The 25465-nt window shown below is 40.6% G+C and overlaps 1 protein-coding gene and 1 non-coding gene across 8 annotated transcripts in view; one reads left to right on the top strand and one right to left on the bottom strand.

Moving 5' to 3' along the window:
- Nucleotides 1–25465, top strand: part of FILIP1 (filamin A interacting protein 1) — a 263869-nt gene that overhangs the window by 14028 nt on the left and 224376 nt on the right. For 2 of the 7 annotated variants that reach the window (XM_060205408.1, XM_016185297.2), the window contains exon 1: nucleotides 15900–15920. The exons of the other annotated variants lie outside the window; for them this stretch is intronic. The gene's annotated coding sequence lies outside the window, so the exon portion shown is untranslated. Of the gene's footprint in view, nucleotides 1–15899; nucleotides 15921–25465 lie in introns of those variants that run through there. 7 annotated transcript variants of the gene reach the window in all.
- Nucleotides 15969–16102, bottom strand: LOC132532539 (small nucleolar RNA SNORA70). The gene has a single exon (XR_009544483.1). It is a non-coding gene; the product is annotated as a small nucleolar RNA SNORA70 (small nucleolar RNA).

Genomic DNA, 25465 nt, shown 5'->3' with positions numbered 1-25465 from the left:
CTGAGAGAGGGACCTCATAACATACTATATAAAATGGTTAAACCAACAAGAAGCAATATTGGAGAAATGAACCTGGACAAGAGTCCAGCTGAGGAAAACAGGTTTTGTTCTACATCCACAACCAGTTTTGTGCCTTCTTTCATTTCCACCCATCACCCACCATAGTTCTTTCAAAGTCTTAGAGGCAGGCTGGTTATTTTATTTTTCTTTATAAGTTCATGCATTTTAATTCTCTGTATTCCACAAATGAGCAAAGCTATTTGGTGTTTGTTTCTCACCTCTTTTTTTCCACTAAGCATAGTCCTTCAGAGGGACTATTTTTTTTTTTTTTGCCTCCAGGGTTATTGCTGGGGCTCAGTGCCTGCACTACTAATCCATTGCTCCAGGAGGCTATTTTTTCCCCTTTGTTGCCCTTGCTGTTTGTTGTTATTGTTGTTGATGTCATTGTTGTTGGATAGGACAGAGAGAAATGGAGAGCAGCAGGGAAGACAGAGAGGGGGAGAGAAAGATAGACACCTCCAGACCTGCCTCACCACTTGTGAGGTGATCCCCTTGCAGGTGAGGAGCCGAGGGCTCAAACCAGGATCCTTCTGTGGGTCTTTGCACTTCATGCCATGTGCATTTAACCCACTGTGCTACCACCTGGCTTCCCAGAACTATTTAAAATTTTTTTTTCAAATTTATTTATTTATTTAATTTCTCTTTTGTTGCCCTTGTTGTTTTTTATTGTTGTAGTTATTATTGCTGTTGTTGTCATCGTTGTTGGATAGGACAGAGAGAAATGGAGACAGGAGGGGAAGACAGAGGGGGAGAGAAAGACAGACACCTGCAGACCTGCTTCACCGCTTGCTGGGGAGCCGGGGGCTCGAACTGAGATCCTTACTCTGGTCCTTGGGCTTCGCGCCATGTGCACTTAACCCACTGCACTACCGCCCAACTCCCCCCAGAACTATTTTTTTTAAGTCTCTGGTCTATGCATAGCTCATTTAGTGGCAGATTATTATTATTTTTTTTATTTCATAGTGAAAACCAGAGAGACAGAGAGAAAGACAGTCGAGCAGTGGTGCACTGGGTTAAGGGCACATAGTACAAAGCACAAGGACCTGCTCAAGGATCTTGGTTGGAAACCACCCCCTGCCCCCTGCGTACCTGCAGGGCGGTGGCTTCACAACTGGTGAAGCAGGTAGTAGGTGTCTCTGTCTCTCTCTTCCTCTATCTCCTTCATTCTCTTTCAATTTCTCTCTGTCCTATGCAATAAATATCATATGTATATGTATATGGATGCAGGAGGATTCATAGTGCAGGTATAGTACTTTGACAATGCTGGAGGCAGGTGAGAGAGAGAGAGAGGGAGAGAGAGAGGAGAGAGGAGAGAGAGAGAGAGAGAGAGAGAGAGAGAGAGACCTGAACTCTGTTTTGGTGTCTGTGGTGCTGGTGAGTGGAACTCAGGTCTTACATAAACAAGTTTTGCACTGTACCACTGAACAATATCTTTGGCCATGGCAGTGGAAGACTGGAAATTCTAACTCATTTAGTCTGTAGTTCTGACCTCTTGTAATACAGGCAGCTGTGTAAAGAAAACTTTTACCTAGATGATTCATTTTTAATGAAAAGTGTGGAATGTGACCCTGTATGGGAAGTCAATAACCCTGCAGTTAGAAAGGATTCACTCAAAGCAAAGAACAAAGAGATTTAGAGTCAAAAGATTTAACTGGGCCTCCTCTCCAGAATCCCAAAGTAGAACCAGGAGTTTCAATGGCCAGTGAGTTGGTTAATCCAGGAAGAGCTACGCCTGGGTACCAGGGTGCAACAACTATGCCTCTCTAGTTATTGATGGAGCAAGGCGACTCTTTGTTTCTACATTGCAGGATAGATTCCCTGGGGGATGACACCACGGGGTATTGGATTTTATGAGCTATTATGGCTGCTTTTGTAGCCAGATCCTTTGGTACCACTGGAGTTTTGGCCCATTGTTGTTCCTATTATTGGCAACTTAGAACTTTGCTGTCTCTTTTGATGTTTAAGGCCTTCTACAGATCTCTGTTGTGGTAGTAACACTCTTTTGGAGAGTGGGTTCTACAGGACTGGGGAGACAAAAACACTTGGTTATGCCTGAACCTCTAAGGTTTTAGATTCAATCACTGACACTACAATAAGTTTGAACAGAACGATGGTTTGGTAAAAATAAAATTTAAAAAGTATATTTGAATTTCAAAAAGAGTCCTATAAAAATACTTATCCCAGCAGTTGGCCTTGAAGAAGCCATTGGTCATGTGTGTATGTTGATTGGATGAGACAGTGAGAAGAGGGCAGAAGTTCCCATTCCATCAAAAAGCTCTCACTGGCTCCCAGTTATTTTATCTGGGTAGTGAGTTGTCAGTCTGACAGCAAGTTGTTCATTCAGAAAAACAAAACAAAACAAAACAAAACAAAACAAAACAAAACAAAACAAAACATCACACCATAGTTTAAGGAAAATTATCTGATTCTTTTTAGCCAGCGGTTTGCTGCTATGGAGTCTGACATGAGATATTTTATTGAGGCTAAATGTCTGACTATTTAGAAATAATTGGGATTTTTGAATTTCTACTTAACTTTTGTATTTCCTAAAGTAAGAGGAGAGGAGCAGGGTAGATTGCATAATGGTTATACAAAGAGACTGACTGATGGCTCCAAAAGGTTCAATCATGCCTGAGGCCCCAAAGCCGTAGGTTCAATCACTTGTACCACCATAAGCCAGAGCTGAGCAGTGCTCTGGTTAAAAAAAAAAAGTAAGAGGAGAGCAGTTCTCTCTCTCTCTCTCTTCCTCTAGGGTTATTGCTGGGGCTCAGTGCTGTACTACCAATGTGCTGCTCCTGGAGGCTGTTTTACCCCCTTTTTTGCTGCCATTGTTTAGCCTTGTTATTATGGTTGTTATTGTTGTTGGATAGGACAGAGAGAAATGTCCGACCCCCAGCAGTTCTCTTTTTAAATGCAATGCCACCAAACCCCCATGTTTCTTGTATGTGCACTAGCATTGAACCACCTCCCCAGCCAATTTTTTAATTATTTACTTAATTTTGTCTTTTTAAAATTTTTTATTATTATAGTGATTAGTGTTGTCATCATTGTTGGATAGGACAGAGAGAAATTGAGATAGGAGGGGAAAACTGAGGGAGGGAGAGAAAGATAGACATTGGGCAGACGTGCTTCACCGCTTGTGAAGTGACTCTCCAGCAGATGGAGAGCCGGGGGTGGGGGTTGAACCAGTATCCTTACGCTAGTCTTTGAGCTTTGCTCCACCTGTGCTTAACCCACTGTGCTACTGCCCAACTCCCTAATTTTGTCTTTTTAAAACAAACAGTGAGGCAGAGAGTGATAGGAAGAGGGAGAGTAAAAGAGAGAAGGAGAAAAACCTGCAATACTGCTCTACTGCTTGTGCAATTTCCCTCATAGGTGGGAATTGGGATCTTGAACCCAGGTCCTAGCATCTGGTAGCATGCACACTAGCAGGTAGCCCATCACCCGGCTTCCATTTTATAGTTTTAGAGACAAAAAGATTTTGGGCATTACGCCAGCTCCCCCCTGCTCCATGCTGCATTGCTTGATGCTGTGGTCTATTTACATAATCATTGTTTTGCCTGAGACCCACCCTGCCTCCAGGGTATTGTTTAATCCCACTGGTTAGAACTATCTGCAACAGCTGCTATGGAAACTTTCTACCTTCATGCTCTTTTCTCCACCCCCTCTCCTAGCCATTTCCTTTTCTGATTTGCTACTTCCAGTATCTAAGATATAAAGGCGTTGTCTCTGATCAATAAAGGCATTGCATTCCCGCTGCATTCCCGCTCCGCCACGAGTTCCTGGTCTCTCTCCCTCGCTGAGTAAGCAGCGGCCCAGGTTGGCTCAGGTACTCAGCAGCCCAGGTTGGCTCTGGTCAAGTTCTCTCCAACTCAGAGAGCACATGTCCGGGAAGAAACACCTGCGAAGCTAACCCGGCAAAAAGAGATAGAAACGTGGAGAGGGCAGGGAGACGTTGAGGGCAAACAAACCACCACTTGCCATTCATGGAGTTCTATTATGTTTTGTCCTTGTCACTGTTTTTGGTGTCCTCATAAGGTGCCAAGGGTCTAACTTAATTCCCATGCATGAAAGGCATGTGCTTTACCACTGAACCACCTTTAGGGTCTCAGTATTTTCTTTTCCTTTCTTTCTTTCTTTTTTTTTTTTTTACATTTTAAAAAATTATTTTTATTTATTGGATAGAGACAGTCAGAAACCGAGAGGGAAGGGAGGGATATAAAGGGTGAGAGACCTGCAGCCCTGCTTCACCACTTGTGGGGACTGGGGGCTTGAACCTGGTTCCTTGCACATTGTAACGTGTGCTCAACTAGGCGCGCCACCACCTGGCCCCCAGTATTTTCTTTTGCTAGTAGTCAGAAATACTCTACTATTCTAGTGTATTGAATATGCCAGGTGATGGGATTGAATATATTACAAATATAGTGTTTCATGTAAAGTGAACATGTAACAGAATAGATCTCTACCCTCTGGAAAATTCTACTCTGTCTGTGGAAAACTGTATCTTATCACAACTATATTAGTGCACATCCCTCCTCTCACTATCCCCCACCACCCCCAAATACACAACTTATTGCTGTTAAAGCAATATTACTTATATTACTAATTAGCTGAAAGGTTAAACATCTTCCCAAAGCAACTACACTCTTTCTTTATAGTGTTGGATAAAGGTAGAAAGAAGTGTGTTACATTAAATCAAGGCCCACTACTTCATTATCCTAATCTTTCCTGATTTCCTTCTGATAAACTCAGAATTTCCCTTTTGTCATTTTTTTCCTGCTATGTAAAAAAGGTGTGCAGTGTTATAGGAGGGAAAAACTGATATATCTTTTGGAGATGAAGGACTTGACTGGTAGCCTACTGAAACTCTTTTTTCCCCTTATTCACACGATTCCAAATTTTTCCTGGCAACACAACTGAGTGATAATTTCCACATTAATCTTGAGCTAAGGCCTCATATATGGAAGATAATAACAATTTATCATATTCATTCAAAAGACTTCTAAGACATTCTATAAGAGCTTCTGCTTCTCTTGGCATTTATGTATCTGGTTTGATGTCAAATATGAATAGGGTTTTAAGTCTCATACTGCGCATGATGATTATGCTCTTTGGTCCTGGAGTCACTTATACCCAGCAGGAAATTGAAGAGGGAGGAAACCTCTAGATTCTGAGTCCACTTGCAACTATGAGATCATCCAGTCTCATGGTTCTCAGTATTCTTTGTGCATCAGAATCCCCTGGGATGCTTTAAAAATGCAGATGCCTGGGCTCTGATCCAGAGGTTCTGATTCAAGCTGGCCTGAGTGAGTGCCTAAGGTTAGGTCTGTTCTAGAAACTTTTGTGTGAGTTTTTTTTTTTTTTTTTTTTTAATGTGCTTTGAAGATTGAGCTTCAGGTATCTGGTGCAATTGTTGTGAGCGTGGGAGTTTACCTGGGACCTTTCTCAGCTACCTCCCCTGTGAATTCATCACTGGAACCTCTTGAAAGAATTACAAGATAACACTCATTCATGATCAGTAGGCATGATCTTTTTATTAAATTACGAGGTAGAAATTGTGCAGAAATGAAATTATAAAGGAAAGGCACCAGGAGAGAGAGTATCCCTGAGAGCCTGGGGAGATCCCAAAAGGCCTCTCTGTGCCAAGGTCCCCTTCTCTTCTACTCCATATATGTCACACCTGGGCCGGCTTCCCATTTGCCTGCTGAAACCGCCAGGTGTGGTTATCTTGCTGAAACTCTTGCCACTATGTGTGGTTCAAAGTACCTTTCTTGGGGGGCTGGGTGGTGGCACACCAGGTTAAGCGCACCTTAAGGAATATATATATATATATATATATATATATATATATATATATATATATATATACCTTTCTTGTGTTCTTAGCTTCCCGTGCAGTTTCCCTGACACAGGGGTCAGTGCGCCAATGCAGTACATCAAATGTGTCCCTGTTTCCAGGATCTCACTGTACTTCTGTGCTGTGTCCAACACCTCACCATTTTAAAGAAGGTCGAAGTGATGAGGAGTCACTTGGCAGAAGTTCCAAAGTCCTTCCAGTCCCAGTCTAATATTCTATCACATCACTATGTGAGAGAACAGAATATCTAATATTAGATGAGAACTTTCTCTGTATTTGGCACCAACAATTCCATGAAACAGCTACTCAAATGTGGTATATTTTGCTTAATAAGGAGTCTGAGAGAAGTGTCCAACATCTGCCACAAGCAGGTGGCAGAGCTGGGATCTGAGTCCATGCAACTGGATTCCTGAGCTTGTGCTCTTAATCACTTTGCTGTTTGGAAGTCAACTGAGAATATACGGGGATGGCAGCTGCTTCTCTTTCAGCATCAGGAGTCTTGTGGCCCTTTACCTTGGTGCTCTGAGTTCCCACTACGTGGGGTTTCTGCATAACTAGAGTCTTCTCCTCTGTTTCCCAGTAAATGAGCCAGCAGGAGGCACCCCTTTCACCTAGGGACTGTTCCAGGGTGCTCTATTGTTCCTTGTGACTTGGCTTCTTTTTGTCCCATCATTCCTTTCTCATTTGGTCTGATACAGTATTTTTCACCTTACTTTTGGGCACTCATTCTTTTTTCCCCTATTTATTGAAATTCTAACTGTAAACTCTACTCTGTTTCTCACCTTTGATTTTTCTCCTAGTTCTGTGAATTTTCCTGGGTCCACTATTTTCCCTGGGATCCCCTGCCTGGACTTTCCTACCCTACTCCCTAACTTCTCATAATATCAGCATCAACAGGAAGGGCTTAGTTACTCTATTTCTATAACAGCAGGTGCATTGGTCTGTCCCATGGAACTGACTGGGCAGTGGGTCACTCACTATCCTTTGAAGACCTTTTTGAAGTCTAATTTTTTTAGGTAGTATGTGTGGAATTACTTCTTTGATTGATTCCATAAGTTAGAAATTCTACTTCCTGTGGTCTGGGAGGTGGCACAGTGGATAAAGCATCGGACTCTCAAGCATGAGGTCCTGAGTTCAATCCCGGCAGCACATGCACCAGAGTGATGTCTGGTTCTTTCTCTCTCTCCCCCATCTTTCTAATGAATAAATAAATTAAAAAATTCTTTAAAAAATTCTGCTTCCTTAGTGAAAAGTCTATAGGCATTGATTGGTTAATGACCTTTATTAGGAGGAAAATCACCAATGGTAAAATACTGTAGCACAGATTTTCTGGACAATAAAAGCTAAGCAAAAAGTGAGACTTTTTAATACAATTATTGTATAATATGTTCACGTGTATATTTAAAACATTTAGTGTGATAAATAGATCATGACATAACTGCTTTTAGACCTACTTTGCACAAGTAAATGCTCACTACGAACTTGTTAAGTGGGACCCATTTAATGCTAAGGAATTGAGAAAGTAAATATTACCAGCCAAGTCTATTGATTGAATTGAAATTAATACTTTAAAAACAAATATGGGTGGTCTGGGAGGTGGCACAGTGGTAAAGCTTTGAACTCTCAAACAAGAGGCCCCGAGTTCAATCCCTGGCAGCACATGTGCCAGAGTAATGTCTGATTCTTTCTCTCTCCTCCTATCTCATAAATAAATAAAATATTAAAAAAAAAACAAATATGGGAATAACAATGATTAACCATTGGTACTTATTTCTCTGCTTGTCAGGATTCACTAAATGTCTTGTTTTTACATCTAGTCACATTTTGTTTTCTTTTTTAATAATACAAATGAAAAATCCACAAACATTTCAGATCCCGAAATAGCCAGTGTATAAACAAGAGGGACCTAGACTTTATAGTGATGATTAGCATTCTATATATGCATTTCCAATAACAGATTAGAACTACTACTTTATTACTGCTACTGCTACTGCTATTCCTTTTGGATCAATCCACTTTATTGAGGTTGTTTGGAGAGTGGATCCCAGGGGTGGATGGGTGCCACTGGGCCTCACTGGCATCACTGGGGTCTTGCAGCCCTAGAAATATACTGGCATAAGCTATATCTTTCGGCACATGTCTAATTGCAAATCTTCAATCCTCACTGTCTCACTCTTGTACTATAGAACTCACTTAAAAAAACTCCATAATTAGGCATTATTGTGACTTATTAACGGGAAATGCTCTCATCCTTGGAAATCTATTTTGGATTCTGGATTGCTCCACTCCAAATGGTAAAGCAACAGCTGCCAGTTAATGAATGTTTCTGCTGACAGCTTCAGCTGATGAACGCCACCAAAGCTCCCCGTGAACACCCAAACTGTCCACATCACCCCTCAAAGGCAATACTGATTGTCACTTGCTGGGTTTTGCCTTATTTCATGACTGCTCTCTCTCCTGCATCACTTCCTCCAGATTCTAATCATGCTGTTATTTACATCACCACTCACATCTTCCAGGGAATAAACTCCCAGTGGAGCACATGTGTTCCTGGTGATGTATTGTGATGGACTCCCACCAAAATGAACATGTGAAGTGCTGAGCTCAGACGGAGGAGGGGACAAGGAGGGAACCAGATGAAAGTGACTTCTGCTTTCTCAAAAAGTGAAGGATTGTGTCTGTTTGAGAGAGACATTAGGACAAAATGAAACAAAAACACCCAGGGCTCTTGCTTTTGGATATAGTATTAATGTATGTTTATAATCCCTGGTTTTATTTATATCTATATTATATAAATTATCTCAATTTCTACTCCATGACACTTTCAAAAAGTTGAGCTTCAGGGGCTGGGAAGTGGCACACTTGATTAAGCACACACGTTACCATGCATAATAACCTGAGTTTGAGCCCCCAGTCCCTCCCTAGAAGGAGATGCTTCACAATTGGCAAAACAAGTACCACACATCTCTCTCTTTCTCTTTCTCTCTCTGTTTCCCCTCTCCTTCCTAGTTTCTCTCTGTCCTATTAAATAAATTAAGTTTTTTGTGTTATCTCTATTTATTGGGTAGAGACAGCCAGAAATCGATTGGGAAGGGGGTAATAGACAGGGAGAGAAAGACAGAGAGACACCTGCTACACTTCTTCACCACCCGCAAAGCTTTCCCCCAGCAGGTGGGGACTGGGGCTCGAACACTGTAATATGTGAGCTCAACCAGGTGCACCACCACCTGGCTCCCCCCAAACTTTTATAATTATCTTTATTTATTGGATAGAGACAGCCAGATATCGAGAGGGAAGGGGATAATAGAGAAGGTGAGAGATACCTGCTGTACTGCTTCATCACTCACAAAGCTTTCCCCTTGCAGGTGGGGACTGGGGGCTCGAATCCGGGTTGCTGTGCATTGTAACACGTGCTCAAACAGGTGCGCCACCACCTGGCCTCAAAAATATTTTTATTTCTTTCTTATGGGATAGAGACAGAGAGAAATTGAGAGGGGAGGGGGAGGTAGATGAGCGAAAGAGACAGAGAGATACCTGAAGTCCTGCCTCACTACTCACTTTGCCTCTGTAGGTGGGACCAGCCGCATGAACCTAGGACCTTGCACACTGTAATGTGAGCACTTAGCCAGGTGTACCACCTGCTCTATTAAATAAAAAATAATAATAAAAAAAGAAGGCTGCCAGGAGTGGTGGATTTGTAGTGCTGGTACCAAGCTCCAGTCATAAAACCTGCTGACAATTAAAAAAAAAAGTTAAGCTTCAACAAGGCCATTACTACTACTGTTTAGAAATTTAAAAGGATTTGGGTTGTGTGGAGCAACTGGTTGTAGCGTGAAGTCCACTCAGCCTGCCCTTTATAAATTTTTTTTTATTATCTTTATTTATTGGACAGAGATAGCCAGAAATTGAGAGGGAAGGGGAGAAAAAGGAGGAGAGAGACAGAGAGAAACCTACATCCCTGCTTCATCACTTGTGAAGCTTTCCCCCTGCAGGTGGGGACCAAGGGCTTGAACCTTGCACACTGTAATGTGTGTACTTAACCAGGTGCACCACCACTCAGCCCCAGCCTGTTCCTCTTGAGGGATGTTCATGACTCAGGTTCAAGCCAGCTTTCACTGCACTGAAGGTAGCCTCAGTGCTGTGGTTTCTTTCCTTCTTTTTCTCCCTCTGTTTGTTTGTTTGTTTGTTTATTTTTTGCCTCCAGGGGTTATTGCTGGGGCTCAGTGCCTGTACTACAAATCCACTGCTCCTGGTGGCCATTTTCCCCATTTAGTTGCCCTTGATGCTGCTCTTGTTGTTATTGTTGCTGTTGTTATTGTTGGATAGGACAGAGAGAAATGGAGAGAGGAGGGGAAGACAGACAGGGGGAGAGAAAGATAGACACCTGCAGACCTGCTTCACCACTTGTGAAGCGACCCCCCTGCAGGTGGGGAGCTGGGGACTCAAACTGGGATTCTTACACTCGTCCTTGCTCTTTGTGCCATGTGCGCTTAACCCACGGCACTACCTCTTGGCCCCCTCTGTCTCTCTATTTCTATATGAAAAGGTTGACCTGGATTGGTGAAGCTCAGGTTATGATGACCTAAAAAAAATTGGGTTCACACTAAAACAAGGGACTCTGGGGAAGGAGTGTTAGGGGTAGGATGGAGGACCTAGGTTGGGGGAGACAGTGTCTTACAGACACCTGTTATGGGGAGATGAGAGGTTATACCTATGTGTTAGCAACTAAACTGTAAAGCATAACACACTGCCCTTTCCCAATAAAGTGAGGGGAAAAAGATGGGTTCTTGTTCTGGAACATGTCCTGGGCTTATTCAAGCAAGCTCCATGCATGTGACTTGCAGAAGGGTTAGGTTGGTGCCAAGCAGGGAGCAGACAGAACACAGGATCTAAATAGTATAACATTATTAGGTGACGGCAGCTGGCCCAAGTTAGCTGCTGGCACCTGATGGTCTAATATGAGGTTATGTGGTGTTCTGGCAGGCAGGTAAGGCATGGTTGTTATGTTTTCACACTGACAGGGAGTCATCATCTGGGAAAGTTTGTCAGCAGGAGCTGGAGGAGGGGTTTCGGGCATAGGATGGCTCTGGAGGAGAGACTGAGTGAGATGCTAATATTGTGATACAAAAGTAAACATAGCTAAGCTGATGCTAAATCCAGGTACTGGGCTAGAACTCTTAGTGTTCCTCTGGCTACATATTTAGTACACTGCATTAACCCATTCACTGAAGATTTATCCAGATTCAGACGTATGCAGGTGCTGAGTTAGGGACTGGGGTTTGATGGTATTTGTGTTATGTTTATTCTCTAACAAGGGTGACAGGGAGAAACAATGGCATTTCCAAAGCTGTGTGATTTGTAGGTTGAAGACATAAGTATGGCCATCCTCACAAGGTTTTGGGTGCTTAGTGGTTGACCCAGAGACTATAGATGACACAGATTGACTCTCACTGTGGGGAGGGTGGGAGATGGAGATTCAAAATGCCATAGGGTCTGACAAACCATGGTTGAGGAGATGCAGCAGGAAAGATTGTGATTGAGAGGATCAAATATCTGATTTGCTGCAGAAAGTCCACATAGCTTTGCAAACAATGGGAACCTTGTTAGATGCATTATTTTCACCTGCGTGCTGACTCTCATGCCCTGAAGAACATGTGATGCAGAAGAGTCACTACCTGCCTAACTATTCAGCATCTTTAAATTCGTAGCGGCTGTAAAGAGCCAGCCAAACTTGTGACTTGTGAGTTAGAAAATTCCTGACTCTCTCTACCACCTACACTCTGTTCTTAAACACACACACACACACACACACACACACACACACACACACACACACACACACACACACACACACACCAGTGACCACTTTTATGACTCCTAAAAGGGGGCAATGAATCTTTTTCTATAAAATTGTGTGCCTTAGGACTTTTACAAGGGTGTACACTTTGCAGAATGCCTTCATATATTCAATACTTCGAGTGCTGAACTACTGCCGGAGCGAGAAGCCTGAGTGAGCACCCAGAGAATTTTTGAAGTATGAACTGGGAGCTTTGCCTTGCCACACATTAAAATGAAGTCTGAAACCACACTCATTAAAACACTTGGGTAGTGGTGTCAGAATCAGTTTCCATCAGTTGAGGAGACCCAGGCGAAAATGGTTGAATGTCCAGAAAAATAGACACACACATATATAAGAACTTAGTGTTAGGAGGGAGAGACTTGGCAAGTCAGAGGAGAAAATGTGGAATTTCCTTTTTAATAACTAGGGGAAAAGAAATGAAATCTTTGCTACTCCTAATAACAAATATGTGCTGGCCACACAATAAAATTAAAAAATGAAGAAGAATAATAAAAGCATAGATAAGGTAGGCACGGGGGGGCTTTCTTCAGCAAAATATTCAAATAAACAATAAACAAAAGGGCTAATGGGCCTGGTGGTGGCACAACCAGTAATGTAGACAAGTAACTATATGCTAGGCCCCTAATGAGCTCCTGGCCCCTATCTTCAGAGTGGAAGCAGAGCTGCAGTTGTCTTTCTCTCTTCCTCTCCCTCCCTTTGCCCTATTCCTCTGCCTTTATCTTAATAATAATAACAATAATAAACAGTGTATATAAAAAGAAAACCATAGGGCTAAAACATTGGGATCCATAAAATCAGAAAGAAAATTTATACACAGGAAAAAACAAACAAGCAAACAACAAACAACAACAAAAACTGTGAGCACAGTTTAAATGCAAATAACAAGCCAAAAGCTTTTTTTTTTTTTTTTTTTGCCTCCAGGGTTATCGCTGGGGCTGAATACCTGCACTACGAATCCACTGATCCTGGAGGCTATTTTTTCCCCTTTTGTTGCCCTTGTTGTTTATTGTTGCTATTACAATTATTGTTGTTGGATAGGACAGAGACAAATGGAGAGAGGAGGGGAAGACAGAAAGGGGGAGAGAAAGACACCTGCAGACCTGCTTCACCACTTGTGAAGCGACCCCTCTGCAGGTGGGAAGCTTCGGGTTTAAATCGGGATTCCTAAGCAGTCCTTGCTCTTTGCTCCACATGCACTTAACCCACTGTGCCACCACCAGGCTCCCCCAAAAGCATTTTAAACAGAATATTAAGGACCTATGCCCATTACATAAAGAACTCTCTCAATTTATCTCTATCTAGCAAATAAAGGAAAAGAAAAAAAAATAAAAAGAACAAAAAGCTCACTGGAAGTGGTAGATTGGTTGTGCAGGCACCCAGCCTCAGTGATAACTCTGCTGATAAAGGAATAAGTAAGATAAAATTGATCTTGTTTTTCCTGGAGGGGATTAAGGGTTTACAGTAAATATGATTTTTGATCTATGTGTAAAATTTCTCAGTCTGCTGCCTGACACCTTCACCCCCAGCCTATGTCCTCCTTTATCACTCTCCACCAGGACCTGAAAGCTCCACCCCCAAGTTTTTTACTTTGGTGAAATACACAAAATAGACCTCTTTTTTAAAAATTTAAAAAAATTGTATGGAGGGAGGGGGTTTAATGCTTTACAATGGATCCATTTCATATGCATACAATTTCATTATGTACCAGGTCCCCCAAATTTTCTCCTTTTCCTCTTTCCCTCTCCCTCCCCAAAGTCCCCGTCATTCCCCAAAGTCCTTTGCTTTGGTACAGTACACCAAAAATAGACCACTTTTATGTCAGCAGAACAAGAGATGCAACAAAAATCGCATAAATATTTTGTAATGAACATGAAAAATTATTTTCCACCGAAAATAACTAAAGATAATTCAGATTGGAAAAAAAAAAGAACGTGTTTTGCCAAAACACTGGCCAAGACTCAACAGAGCAGTTTGTTGAGGCTATGAAGAAATGTACATTATATACTTTGGGTGGGAAAATTATCTAGGATAAGCTTCCTGAAAAGTAATTTGACAATATGGTGTAAAAATCTTTACAATGAGAGCAAAAACAAAGCGACTTCCATTTTGAAAAACCGAAGAGTCAAAACACATGTGATGTTTTTGAGAAAGCATTGTTTTCTCTTCCTTCTATTGTTATCAAGTTTTGCCTATTGACTCCTAAAAATTTGGCAGACCTAGTGGCTCTCACACATAAAAGAGAGAGAAAAAAAAAGTAAGAAGTGAAAAGCCTACATTCTTCTCCCTCTGCAGCTTGATAGGATTTCCTTGGAAGGACCTTGCAGGAGTAGAGTTGTTGAAAGAAGGTTACATTGTCCATTTTATTTGACTGGTGGTTTGCCAACCGTGTCCTAAGGCCCATGTGTTTCTTGAATTATGACATCAAAACACAAAACTGACAGCCAAAATGACACATCAAAGACTTGATCTTGAGAGTTAGGGATCAAGGGGCAGGCAGGAAAAGTGGGTACTGGAGCAATCAGTTCCTTGTCTTTGTTTATTGGTAGAAAACTGTCCAGGCTTATTTGGGTCATAGGCTTTATCGCATTTACGTAAAGGGTAATAATGGTAACTTTTGAATAATGTGTTACATTCATGAAGCTTCTGAAAATTTTGTTTTATTATAACACTTTAGATTATGAGAGATGATCATCTCTAACCCTTTCTTTAAAAGGAGAACAGAAATCTGAGACTCAGAAAGTTTGACTTTTTCAAGGTAAAATTGCTTATTAATTCAGATACATGAATTCACAGACAAATCACAGCATATCTGCCTGAAGTTACAGGTCATTATTCTGGATACCCATTGCATAAGAACCCATGACTTCCCTGACTTCTCATGTTTCTAATACTTGCAGACTGCTGGGCTTCTCAGAGTACTGGCAGTTCACAACCCATCAATTCCGCCTGGTATTCTAGAAGGTAGAAGGAGCCTATTGAGTGGTCTGTGGGGGGCTTGGGTGAGATAGCATGATAGTTATACAAAAAAGACTTTGATTCTTGAAACTCCAAGTCCCTGGTTCTACCCTCTGTACCACCACAAGCCAGAGCTGTGCAGTGCTTTGCTATTTAAAAAAAAAAAGGTGGGGTATAGCATAATGGTTATGCAAAGAGACTTTCATGCCTGAGGCTCTCAAGTCCCAGGTTCAATCCTCCACACCACCACAAGCCAGAGCTGAGCAGTGTTCTGGTAAAAGGAAAAAAAAAAAGCTATAGTAAGGTGTGTGTGTGTGTGTGTGTGTGTGTGTGTGTGTGTGTGGCTGGGGGGGGGGGTAAATGTATTTTCAGACAGTTTTGTGAGGAACTTATGAAACCCAGCTGCTTCTCACAGGTCTGAACTCCAGGACATCTTGTGAATATATAGGTAACAGTAGCTGTGAATAAAATCTCACACAGAACCTTGTATTTTGACTTTCTTCTAGGGTAAGAATCCATTCCTGAAAGATAATACTGAGTGACATTAGACAGTAAGCATTTGAAACTAAGATAGCCATCTAGATGATTCTGCAAAGGATGTGGATAACAGGCTCTATGATCTTGATTGTCCTTCCAACATTCCACATATACTGGGCATAGCCAAATGAGCACTGCTTTCATACTCACAGATAAAGGGGAGTGAGTCCAAACATTAGAGATAATTATGTCCATTAGGATGTCACTTTGAATAATAACAACTGCTTTATTTCTGTCTTTTTTTTTTTTTTGAACTCACCAATTTATTTTAATTTCTTTTTTAAGCAGGATCTTGATTTATTGTAATTGATTAAGGGACACCTCTGAGGCTCTCAGGAGTGCAGGGCCTGCCTTGTCCAGGGGACCGCGGTTGGGGATGTATTTGACTCCATAGCCGTCTGAGACGAGGCGCTTTTCAGCCACCATGTCTTCAAATTCATCTGCGCTAAATTTGGTGAAGCCCCATTTCTTGGAGATGTGCATCTTCTGGCGCCCAGGGAATTTGAACTTGGCCCTGTGCAGGACTTCGATCACATGTTCTTTGTTTTGCAGCTTGGTGCGGATGGACATGATGACCTGGCCAATGTGGACTCTGGCCACAGTGCCCTGGGGCTTCCCAAAACCACCTCACATCCCTGTCTGGAGCCTAAGGTTAGGGGCCGCAGGAGGTCAGGCATAAAATGAACACAGAGTAGGAAGGGCTGTCTCCAGGGTCCCTTAGGGGATCCTATGCAAGCAACAGGCTGCATACATTACCCAGGAGGTTGCTGTTTGTAGCCACTGCACACCGGGCACCATGGGGAGGGTGGCATGGTTGGCTTAATTGGCTGCAGTATTTCTGTCTTTAAACTAGCATAATCCTTCATATCCATCTGTAGACTTTTTTTTAAACAACCAAACCAACATTCTCATGATTTTGCTTCATATTATCTCTTGTGGTCTCCCAAACATAATTATACCATGATTTGTGGGAATTCTGTTTCCCTTTCTTCCCATTCCCTCTGGATTTAAGTCTTGATATGTGTGAGTTCGGCTCTCTCATTCTCTCACATGCTGGATTTCTCCCTGAGAATTTTCTGACCAAGTTCCCATGCTCTCTAGGAATAATTTCTTTTCTTTCTTTTAAAAAAATATTTATTTATTCCCTTCTGTTCCCCTTGTTTTGTTGTTGTTATTATTGATGTCATCATTGTTGGATAGGACAGAGAGAAATGAAGAGAGGAGGAGAAGACAGAGAGGAGGAGAGAAAGATAGATACCTGCAGACCTGCCTCACCGCTTGTGAAGCGACTCCCCTGCAGGTGGGGAGCCGGGGGCTTGAGCCGGGATCCTTACACCAGTCCTTGCACTTCGTGCCACCTGTGCTTAACCTGCTGAATTTCTTATTTTATTCTCTTTCCTTTCTTTTCCAGAACCTTCTTTCTGTTATTTCTCATACTCCAGTGTGTCTTAGAGCATCTCTTAATGTTACTATATGAAAAAGCTACACAAATCAAGACACTGTGATGAGTGTAACATAGAAAGTTCTCTGCCTTTTCTTCTAGATGATTGTACAACAAAGCAGAGTTTGAAGTACACATTACCCATTAAGATGGGGTTCAAACCAGATGCTTGGGACAGGAAGGCAACTTCTTGACTCTGTTTTTAGTATTTATTATGTTCTGGAATTTGGTGCCATCAGAGGGAACAGTGTCTACTTCATTAAGAGATTGGGAGAACATACTGTGAGTGCAGAGACTATCAGGGTGCTTAATATAACATGGAAAGGTTAGATTCCAGGAATTTCCCCTAGGTTTTTATTTAAGAGAATTATAAAGTGTGACTTTAAAATATGCATGATAAATGGATTGGATGCCAGTTTCTAGAGTACTCTTGAAAAAGGCCTGTATAGGGAGTTGGGCAGTAGCGCAGTGGGTTAAGCACAGGTGGTACAAAGCACCAGGACCGGAGCAAGGATCTCTGTTCAAGTCCCTGGCTCACCACCTGCAGGGGAGTCACTTCACAAGAGGCGAAGCAGGTCTGTAGGTGTCTTTCTCTCCCCCTCTCTGTCTTCCCCTCCTCTCTCAATTCCTCACTGTCCTATCCAACAACAACAACATCAATAACAATAACAATAATAACTACAACAATAAAACAAGGGCAACAAAAGGGACTAAATAAATAAGTAAATAAATAAAATGTAAAAGAAAGAGAAAAAGGCCTGTATAATGATGGTAATAATAAGAAGTATGTAAAGTGTAATTACCTTCTTTCCTTTACCCAACTATAGTTTCCTTACTAACAATGACTGATTTGTTTGCACCAAAGAGATAATATTCAACCTTCAACGTTCTGTATTTTTTAAAAATGTTTCTTATCTTTACTTGATAGAGACAGCCAAAAATTGAGAGGAAGGGGGAGATAGAGAAGGAGAGAGACAGAGACACCCCCTAGCCCTGCTTTACCACTTATGAAGCTTCCCCACTGCAGTTGTGGACTGGGGGTTTGAACCCAGTTCCTTTGCACATTATAACAAATGCATTCACCCAGGTGTGCCACCACCCAGCCCCTACCTTTTATGTTCTGTATGATTTGGATCTAACTACAGAAGCAATTGTAGGTATTTCTCCATTATCACTTACAGTTCAACTAACTGAATGACAAGTTAGGAATAATGACACTAATAATAGCTGATCTATAAACTGTCATGTGAACACGGCAGTCATTAATTCATGAACATTAATTTTAGTGTAACTATTATAGTTATTGACTATCAAAATAAAATAAATGATAGATTAGTAATATTCACAATTACTTTTATTAAGGGCTTATGGCCTACTAGCAAGTATGCTAAAGGCATTAGATGTATGGGATAATGTAACTATTACTATTTCCATTTCACTGATACAGTCATGTATCCTTTTCTGAAGACATGACCTGGCTTTTTATTTTATTCTTTCCGGAGCTGGGACATCACTCATGTTTAATTTCATTGGCATTAGTCCTAGACTGATTTTCATTCAGCTAGAGAGGGAGAGACAGAGAAGCACACGCACGTGTACACACACACACACACACACACACACACACACACACACACACACACACACACACACACACACAGAGAGAGAGAGAGAGAGAGAGAGAAAGAGAATAGTACCAGAGCTTTGCCCAGTGCCATGGCATTTCCATATGGTGTTGGGGTTTGAAAGTGGGTTGCAAGCATGCAAGGCATGTACTTTACACAGTGAGGTATTTCTCTGGCCCTGTGTTTGACTTCTTGTCATCTTTTTGGGTTTCTCTGAAATTTAGGTTTCTAGATTTTAGAAAATAGTATAAGTTCATGACTTACATTTCAGGGATTTTCTAACAAACAGTTTGGATTTGGATACAGAATACATTATCACAAAGATATTACAGTAAAGAAAACTTATAGTCAAAACCAGCTTATGTTGTTAATCCTCTGAAAATTATTCTTTTAATAATATGATAGTATTATATGTAAGTATAATGTATAAGGCTATATTATTAAAATTTGCTGGGGGGAGTTTTTCTTCTCTTGAAATTCCATTGACTACTTAGGCATGTTCATTTTGTTCTCAGTGGTTATTTATTTGACACATCTAGGAGCTACATTGTTACTATATCATAAATACATAATTCAGAGAAGAACAAAACAAAGTTAGATATGATCCTTCCTGGGGACCTTTATATAATAATAATAATAAAAAACATAACAGAATAGATTGTTTTCAAGTTTGTTTAGTTAAAAAGTAGCCAGTCCTGATTTTGTTTCCAAAGTCTACTTGAAATGGTTGTCTCTACTGGGCTCACTGTATGTCTATAAATAAATAACGTCTACATTATAGACCTTAGTTAAAAAGATAGGAAAAATGTTGAAATAAGTGAATAAAAATTAAAGTAAAAATGTAAGAGACTTGGAAATGTGCTATTTCTTTCAATCTTATGAGATTTGAAATGGGGTTTTAGAGGAAGCAAAATTTATGACATACTTTATACTATGTTTCTGTGAACTAATATGAGTGTCATGAAGATAATTTGACACTTTTAGTTCTTTAAATATTTCTTCTTAAATAAATCCATTCAGTTCATTAACCATGGTCAATGTTTTCCCACTGGTTTGTACATGTCATAGCTAAAGACCAATGTAGACTATTAGGGAAAGAGAAAGAAAAATTACTGCATTCATGAATTAGACTCTGTTCTTACTTTAGACAAGTTAATGTTCCTTAAATTATCAGGTTCTATCTTAATCACAGGTCATTTGTGGTTATCAAGAAATAAATCTTTATATGCTTGGTCTTCATGATTTTATATTTCACACTAAAAGTGAATTCAATTCTTGCTTTAACATCCTTCACAAAACAATCAATCTAGGAATCAAAGGTTTTAAAAATGGAGAATTCTTAAATTATATATAAAAAATTCTTACAATGAGTGTTGAACTAAGTCTCAAGAAAGACAATTCTATTAAATTAACATTTGAATGTCATAGTTGCATTAAAAGGCAAGCCTTACTTTCCAGACTAATTATATTAAACAGCACTTATATTGCATTCTCTTCATCCCAAAAAAGAAATAATCACAAAAATAAAACCCTCCTACAGATTATCTTTCATATTTATGACAAGAGGGCAACAAATATGTGTGAAATTCATGTTCTTTGGATTGTCTATGAATGAAAGGGAGAAATAGCTTCTATAAAAGAAGCAGTAGCTAAAATATTATGAAATCTATTTTCCCATTAGTTTTAAAGTTTAAAGCAACTTTACTTTTGAAGTCCTCAGGTTTTCTCTTGTCCAGTAAGGTTTGCTCTTAATATCCAGTCTCATCTTATGTGTGTGTTTGTGTGCGTGTACGTGTGTGTGTATGTGTGTGTGTGTGTGTGTGTGTGTGTGTGAGAGAGAGAGAGAGAGAGAGAGAGACTTATTCTGTTCTGAGAGATGTTGTTCTTCTTATTCATCTGGACTCTATTGCTCTGGACTGACTTTGTTTTAGATAGAGGAGAGTTAGAGACAGAGTTAGAAATAGAACCACAGAACCAGATTCCTCCACTAAGGTGGGTATGGGGCTCAAACCTGAATTTCACACATGGTAAAGCAGATGCACTATCCAGGTGAGCTATTTTGCTGCACTGTGACTTTAAGTTTTTGTTTTTTTTATTGCTCCATCTGATTTCTGTTATCCACAGTTTTCTTGGTGTTTACTATATCCCAAAGGTAGATACTGTTTTCTAGTTTTATAGATTAAAAAAAAAATCCTTTCTAAAAAGTGTAGAGTTTTATGCTGGGAGAAGACTATAGTCTATTCTAGTAACATTCAAACCAGACATTAATCTTCAAAACCTTAGGAAGGTGTTTTGAAATGAGTTTATCAGGCCATTGTTAAGGCCTGGCATTTGTGTCTGTGTCTGTTGTTCACTGTATAAACACATCCACTGAGGGCTAGGTGAGAGTGCAGCTGAGCTTACTCTTTCTTACTGCACTGTATTTCCTGACAGAGAAGAGTGTTTGCCAGATGGAAGCACTCCTTCCCCTAATTTACATGATGACATCCTATGGGTCAGCTGTGGCTCTGGTTATCTGAGCTCTAAGTCACATAATAAATGGTGATGATTCCACACCTGTACTCTGTGTCAACACATGAAATTACTCTCTTGAAATATGCATAGTTCATCATATGGCAGTTATAAAGACTCACTAAAGTTGTAAAATAAAGTTGAAATAGTTAAAAAAAATTGCTACATACAGATAGCGAAGTAGGGAGGAAATATGTTTACTAGATTTGAGGACAAATTTTGAAGGTTTCATATAAATTGGTTGATATACTACAAAACCTTTACCTTAGTTGATGAAATAATGATAATTAAAAAAATTATCTTTGTTTACTTATTGGCTAGAGAGAGTTAGAAATCAAGTGGGAAGGGAGAAAGAAAGACACCTGCAACACTGTTTCATCACTTGCAAAACTTTCCCCCTGTAGGGGGGGACCAGGAGCTTGAACCTCAGTCCTTGTACATTGTAACACATGCTCTCAACCAGGTGCTCCACCACCGGACTCCTAATAATGATGTTTGGAAGAAGACACATTCAAAAATCACAGAAAGAGTGGTTAAGATGAGATGGTAGTTTGTTATTAGTTATCTTTTCTGAGGAAATAAAGTCATGTAATTAACAACATGCCTTGGGTGTCTTAGAATAGATATTCTCGGCAGTTCTCTTAAGGTTGTAATATGGGTTAACTATTATTTCTACAACATTCTGTCTATAAAAAAACCCCAAATTGGGGGCCAGGCGGTGGCGCAGCAGGTTAAGTGTGCGTGGCACAAAGCACAAGGACCGGTGTAAGGATCCTGATTCGAGCCCGAGGCTCCCCACCTGCAGGGTAATTGCTTCACAGGCGATGAAGCAGGTCTGCAGGTGTCTGTCTTTCTCTCCCTCTCTGTCTTCCCCTCCTCTCTCCATTTCTCTCTGTCCTATCCAACAGCGAAGGACATCAACAGCAACAGTAATGACCACAACAAGGGCAACAAAAGGGGGGGAAAAGTGGTCACCAGGAGCAATGGTGTGGGCATTGAGCCCAGCAATAACCCTGGAGGCAAAACAAAACAAAAACAAAACAAAAACCCCAAATTATTGTTCACTGTTGACTGTAAACCATTAATATTCCAAAGAAATTAAAAAAAAGAGAGAGAAAGAATGGACTGACTCAGCAATTCAATGGCTTGGGCTCAAACTATAACAGATCAATATTACATTACTTTTCTTCTCTGTACCTCAGCTTCCTCATCTGTGACAAAAAAAGATGATAGCAGAATCACTTCGCAAGTAAATTTGGATATATAAAGTTCACAAGTTAATTAGGACATATAAAGATAATTATCTCTAGTTCTATCCGTTTTGTCTGGATCTAGTTTTAGGTGAAGGAAATAGGATGAATTAGGCTTCTAGTATTCTACAGAGCACCTGTCTGCCACATATGGCCAATTAAATAATCATAAAATGATAAATAATCTGGCCCTTTCATTATGCTAGTTACATTTTTTAAAACTTTTTTTTTTTTTTAGATTTTATACTTTTTAATCTTTATTTATTGATAGAGACAGAAATCAAGAGGGGGGGTGATAGAGAGGGAGAGAGACCCCTGCAGCCCTACTTCACCACGTGTAAAGCTTCCCCCCTACAGGTGGAGACCGGGGGCTCTAGCCAGGGTCCTTGGGCCCTGCTAGTTACTTTTTAAATGCTCACTACTCCACTGGACTCCACTGGACAGTGGCCACTCTTCTAGAAAGTACAGATAGAGACTGTTTCTGCCAGCACAGGAAGCTCTAGTGCTAATTAGAACCTTCATTTAGGTTCATTCTATCACATTGGCTTTATCTTTGTAGACCAGAACATTAAATGATGCTAGATTTTAACTATCAAATTGTCTAATGGGAAAATGGAGTATAGATACATAACTGAATACAGAACTGACACTGAGTTGATTGATAAAATGGTTGGGAACTGGGAAGATAGCATAGTGGTTAAGAAAAAGAATTTCATGTCTGAGGCTATGAGGTCTCAGGTTCAATTCCTCTTCTCTCTAACATAAATAAATAAAATATTTAAAAATTAAAATGGTTGGTAAATGGTTGTATGAATGGATAGATGGATAAGGACTACCAGTAAATTCCTGTGATTTGATAAAGCACTTCATCCATCTACCCATTCAGGATTCCAACGAATAATTTATTTAGAGGCTACTATCTACCAGTATCTTCAGGCACTTGAGATATATAAGTAAACTAAACAGACAAAGGTTATTTCTTTTGTGGGACTTACATGCCAGGGATGATGGTGACTATTCAAAATCAGAAGTTAAAAAAAAAGTCACACCACAAAATTTAAGGTGCTAAGTGTTATGAGAAATAAAATATAAGACAGGACCAGAGGAATTAGGAGCTGGATATGGGAAGAGAAACTAGGATTCTAATTTTATTTAGTTAATTACTGAGTTTCACTGAGCTGGGATGACTTTCTTTTTTCTAGATAAATGGGTAGAAAAAGAGGATAGGGGGAGATATTATGACACTGAAACTTTCCCTAGTGCTATGGGGGTTGGGACTGGTACTTAGATCATGCAAATGGCAAAGCAGGACCCTTCCTGGGTGAGTTATCTTGATGGCTGAGGATTGTACTTTTAGTAGGATAGATACATGTAACTTATACTAAGAAGGTGACATTTGAATGAAGTCTTAAAAGATGTGGGTAGTGGAAAGCTGTGTGATTATCTAGGCAGACTATACCAGGCAGAGAATAGCCAGGTTACAGGCCTAAGTCAAGGGCAGGCATGTTTTATCTGTAGTGTTTGCTCAGCCAGGAGTGCTACCACCCAGCCTGTCCAAAGGCAGGCGTATTTAAAAAAAAAAAATTTTTTTATAAAAAGGAAACACTGGCAAAAACCATAGGATAAGAGCTCCACCCAATTCCCACCACCAGAACTTTGTATCCCACCCCCTCCCTTGATAGCTTTCCTATTCTTTATCCCTCTGGGAGTATGGACCCAGGGTCATTATGGGGTGCAGAAGGTGGAAGGTCTGGCTTCTGTAATTGTTTCCCGCTGAACATGGACGTTGACTGGTCGGTCCATGCTCCCAGTCTGCCTCTCTCTTTCCCTAGTAGGGTGGGTCTCTGGGGAAGCTGAGCTCCAGGACACGTGGTGGGGTTGTCTGCCCAGAGAGGTCCAGTTGGCATCATGGTAGCATCTGGAATCTGGTGAAAAAAGAGTTAACATATAAAGCCAAACAAATTGTTAACTAATCATGAACCTAAAGGCTGAAATAGTTCAGATGAAGATTTGAGGTCTCCATTTTGAAGATAGCTAGTAGGCCTATTTTAGTTATATTCCAAAGGGACCATGCCCATGACTTTATTAGTTTTTTCCTGAGCTTGACCTCTGATATGCAGGTGGACTCAAATTATTGTCTGGGGAGATGATGTCATGGCCGGAAAAAGGGCTAGAAAGTTAGATCAGGGAAGAGAGTAGCACCCAAATATGGGAAAGGTGTATAAATATTGTTGACTGTAAATCCCATTGATTTGATATGGGGCCCATATCCATCTTAGGAGCCCATGTAACCTCTACATCCCTGTAGGTCTGAGCTTGCAATATGTGGTTATGAGTAGGAACGTTCCAAGCTGCCCCAATTTCAGGACCCATCTTCCTCAGGTGGTAGATAGCGTATGTTATCCAGCCTCCCTTCAGAGGATGGAACTTTCTCTACCATTGTTGATTCACATTGAGGGCAAGCTCCTATGAGGAGCCCACGAAGGTCTGTTGTGTTGTTCCTGATGGAGATGACCAGTGACAATGGAGAGAGGAATCTATTTGAGGTCTAGGCCCATCATGTCTGTTTGGGAATTTCAGGACTCTCTGAGTAGGGCCCCAGATGATGGGGTGGGGCAGGGGTGTTTTATTTGAAGTATTGCAAGGTGCAATAGAGTGAGCAAGAAAAATAGTTGGGGAAAAATATCTGAGAGCTGATGGGTAGATTTGTCACTGTAAGAGTTTCAACTTGTAGTTTGGGTTTGGAATGGGGTTGCTACTCTGCCATTCATGGAGTTTCTCCCAATTCGATCTGTGGTGCTGGGGTTAGAATTCAGGGCTTTTCATATTATATTGTAAGGTGTGATCTCTATTGGATGAACTATCTTCTGGCCCCAGATCCATATATATTACAACTATTAGCAGAAGGATAAGATGTAGATACAGACTATATATTAGATTAGAAGAAGAGTCAGGTCAGAGTTCAAAATTTGAGCCCAGCAACTCCAAAGAAGACTGAGACAGGGAAGACTGCAGAGGAGCAGTCTAAGGAAGGCCAGGGTTTGCATCTGGGACATGTCGAGTTTGGGATGTCTATTAAAGAATTCAGCAATAGGTTGTTCAGTATGTGAGTACAGATTTGGGAGAAAAATCTGAGCTGGAAGCAGTATTACTGATAGATAAGTAAATATATTCTCTGCTAATGAGCTATAAGGCTTTTGTAAATCGGAAAGTGTGAACTGACTGGTTGTGAGGTGGGATAAAAAGTGTCATCATTTTGTTCTTAGTGTGAGTTAAGAGAAGACCTGTCCATGAATTGTGCTTTACAAACATTCAGAAAATGTTCAAGTGCTAATTTTGACATTCAAAGAGGAAATATTTCCCTGCAGG

Source organism: Erinaceus europaeus, chromosome 13, assembly GCF_950295315.1.
Source record: "Erinaceus europaeus chromosome 13, mEriEur2.1, whole genome shotgun sequence".
NCBI lineage: Eukaryota > Metazoa > Chordata > Mammalia > Eulipotyphla > Erinaceidae > Erinaceus > Erinaceus europaeus.
This window is presented reverse-complemented; position numbering and strand designations above follow the sequence as displayed.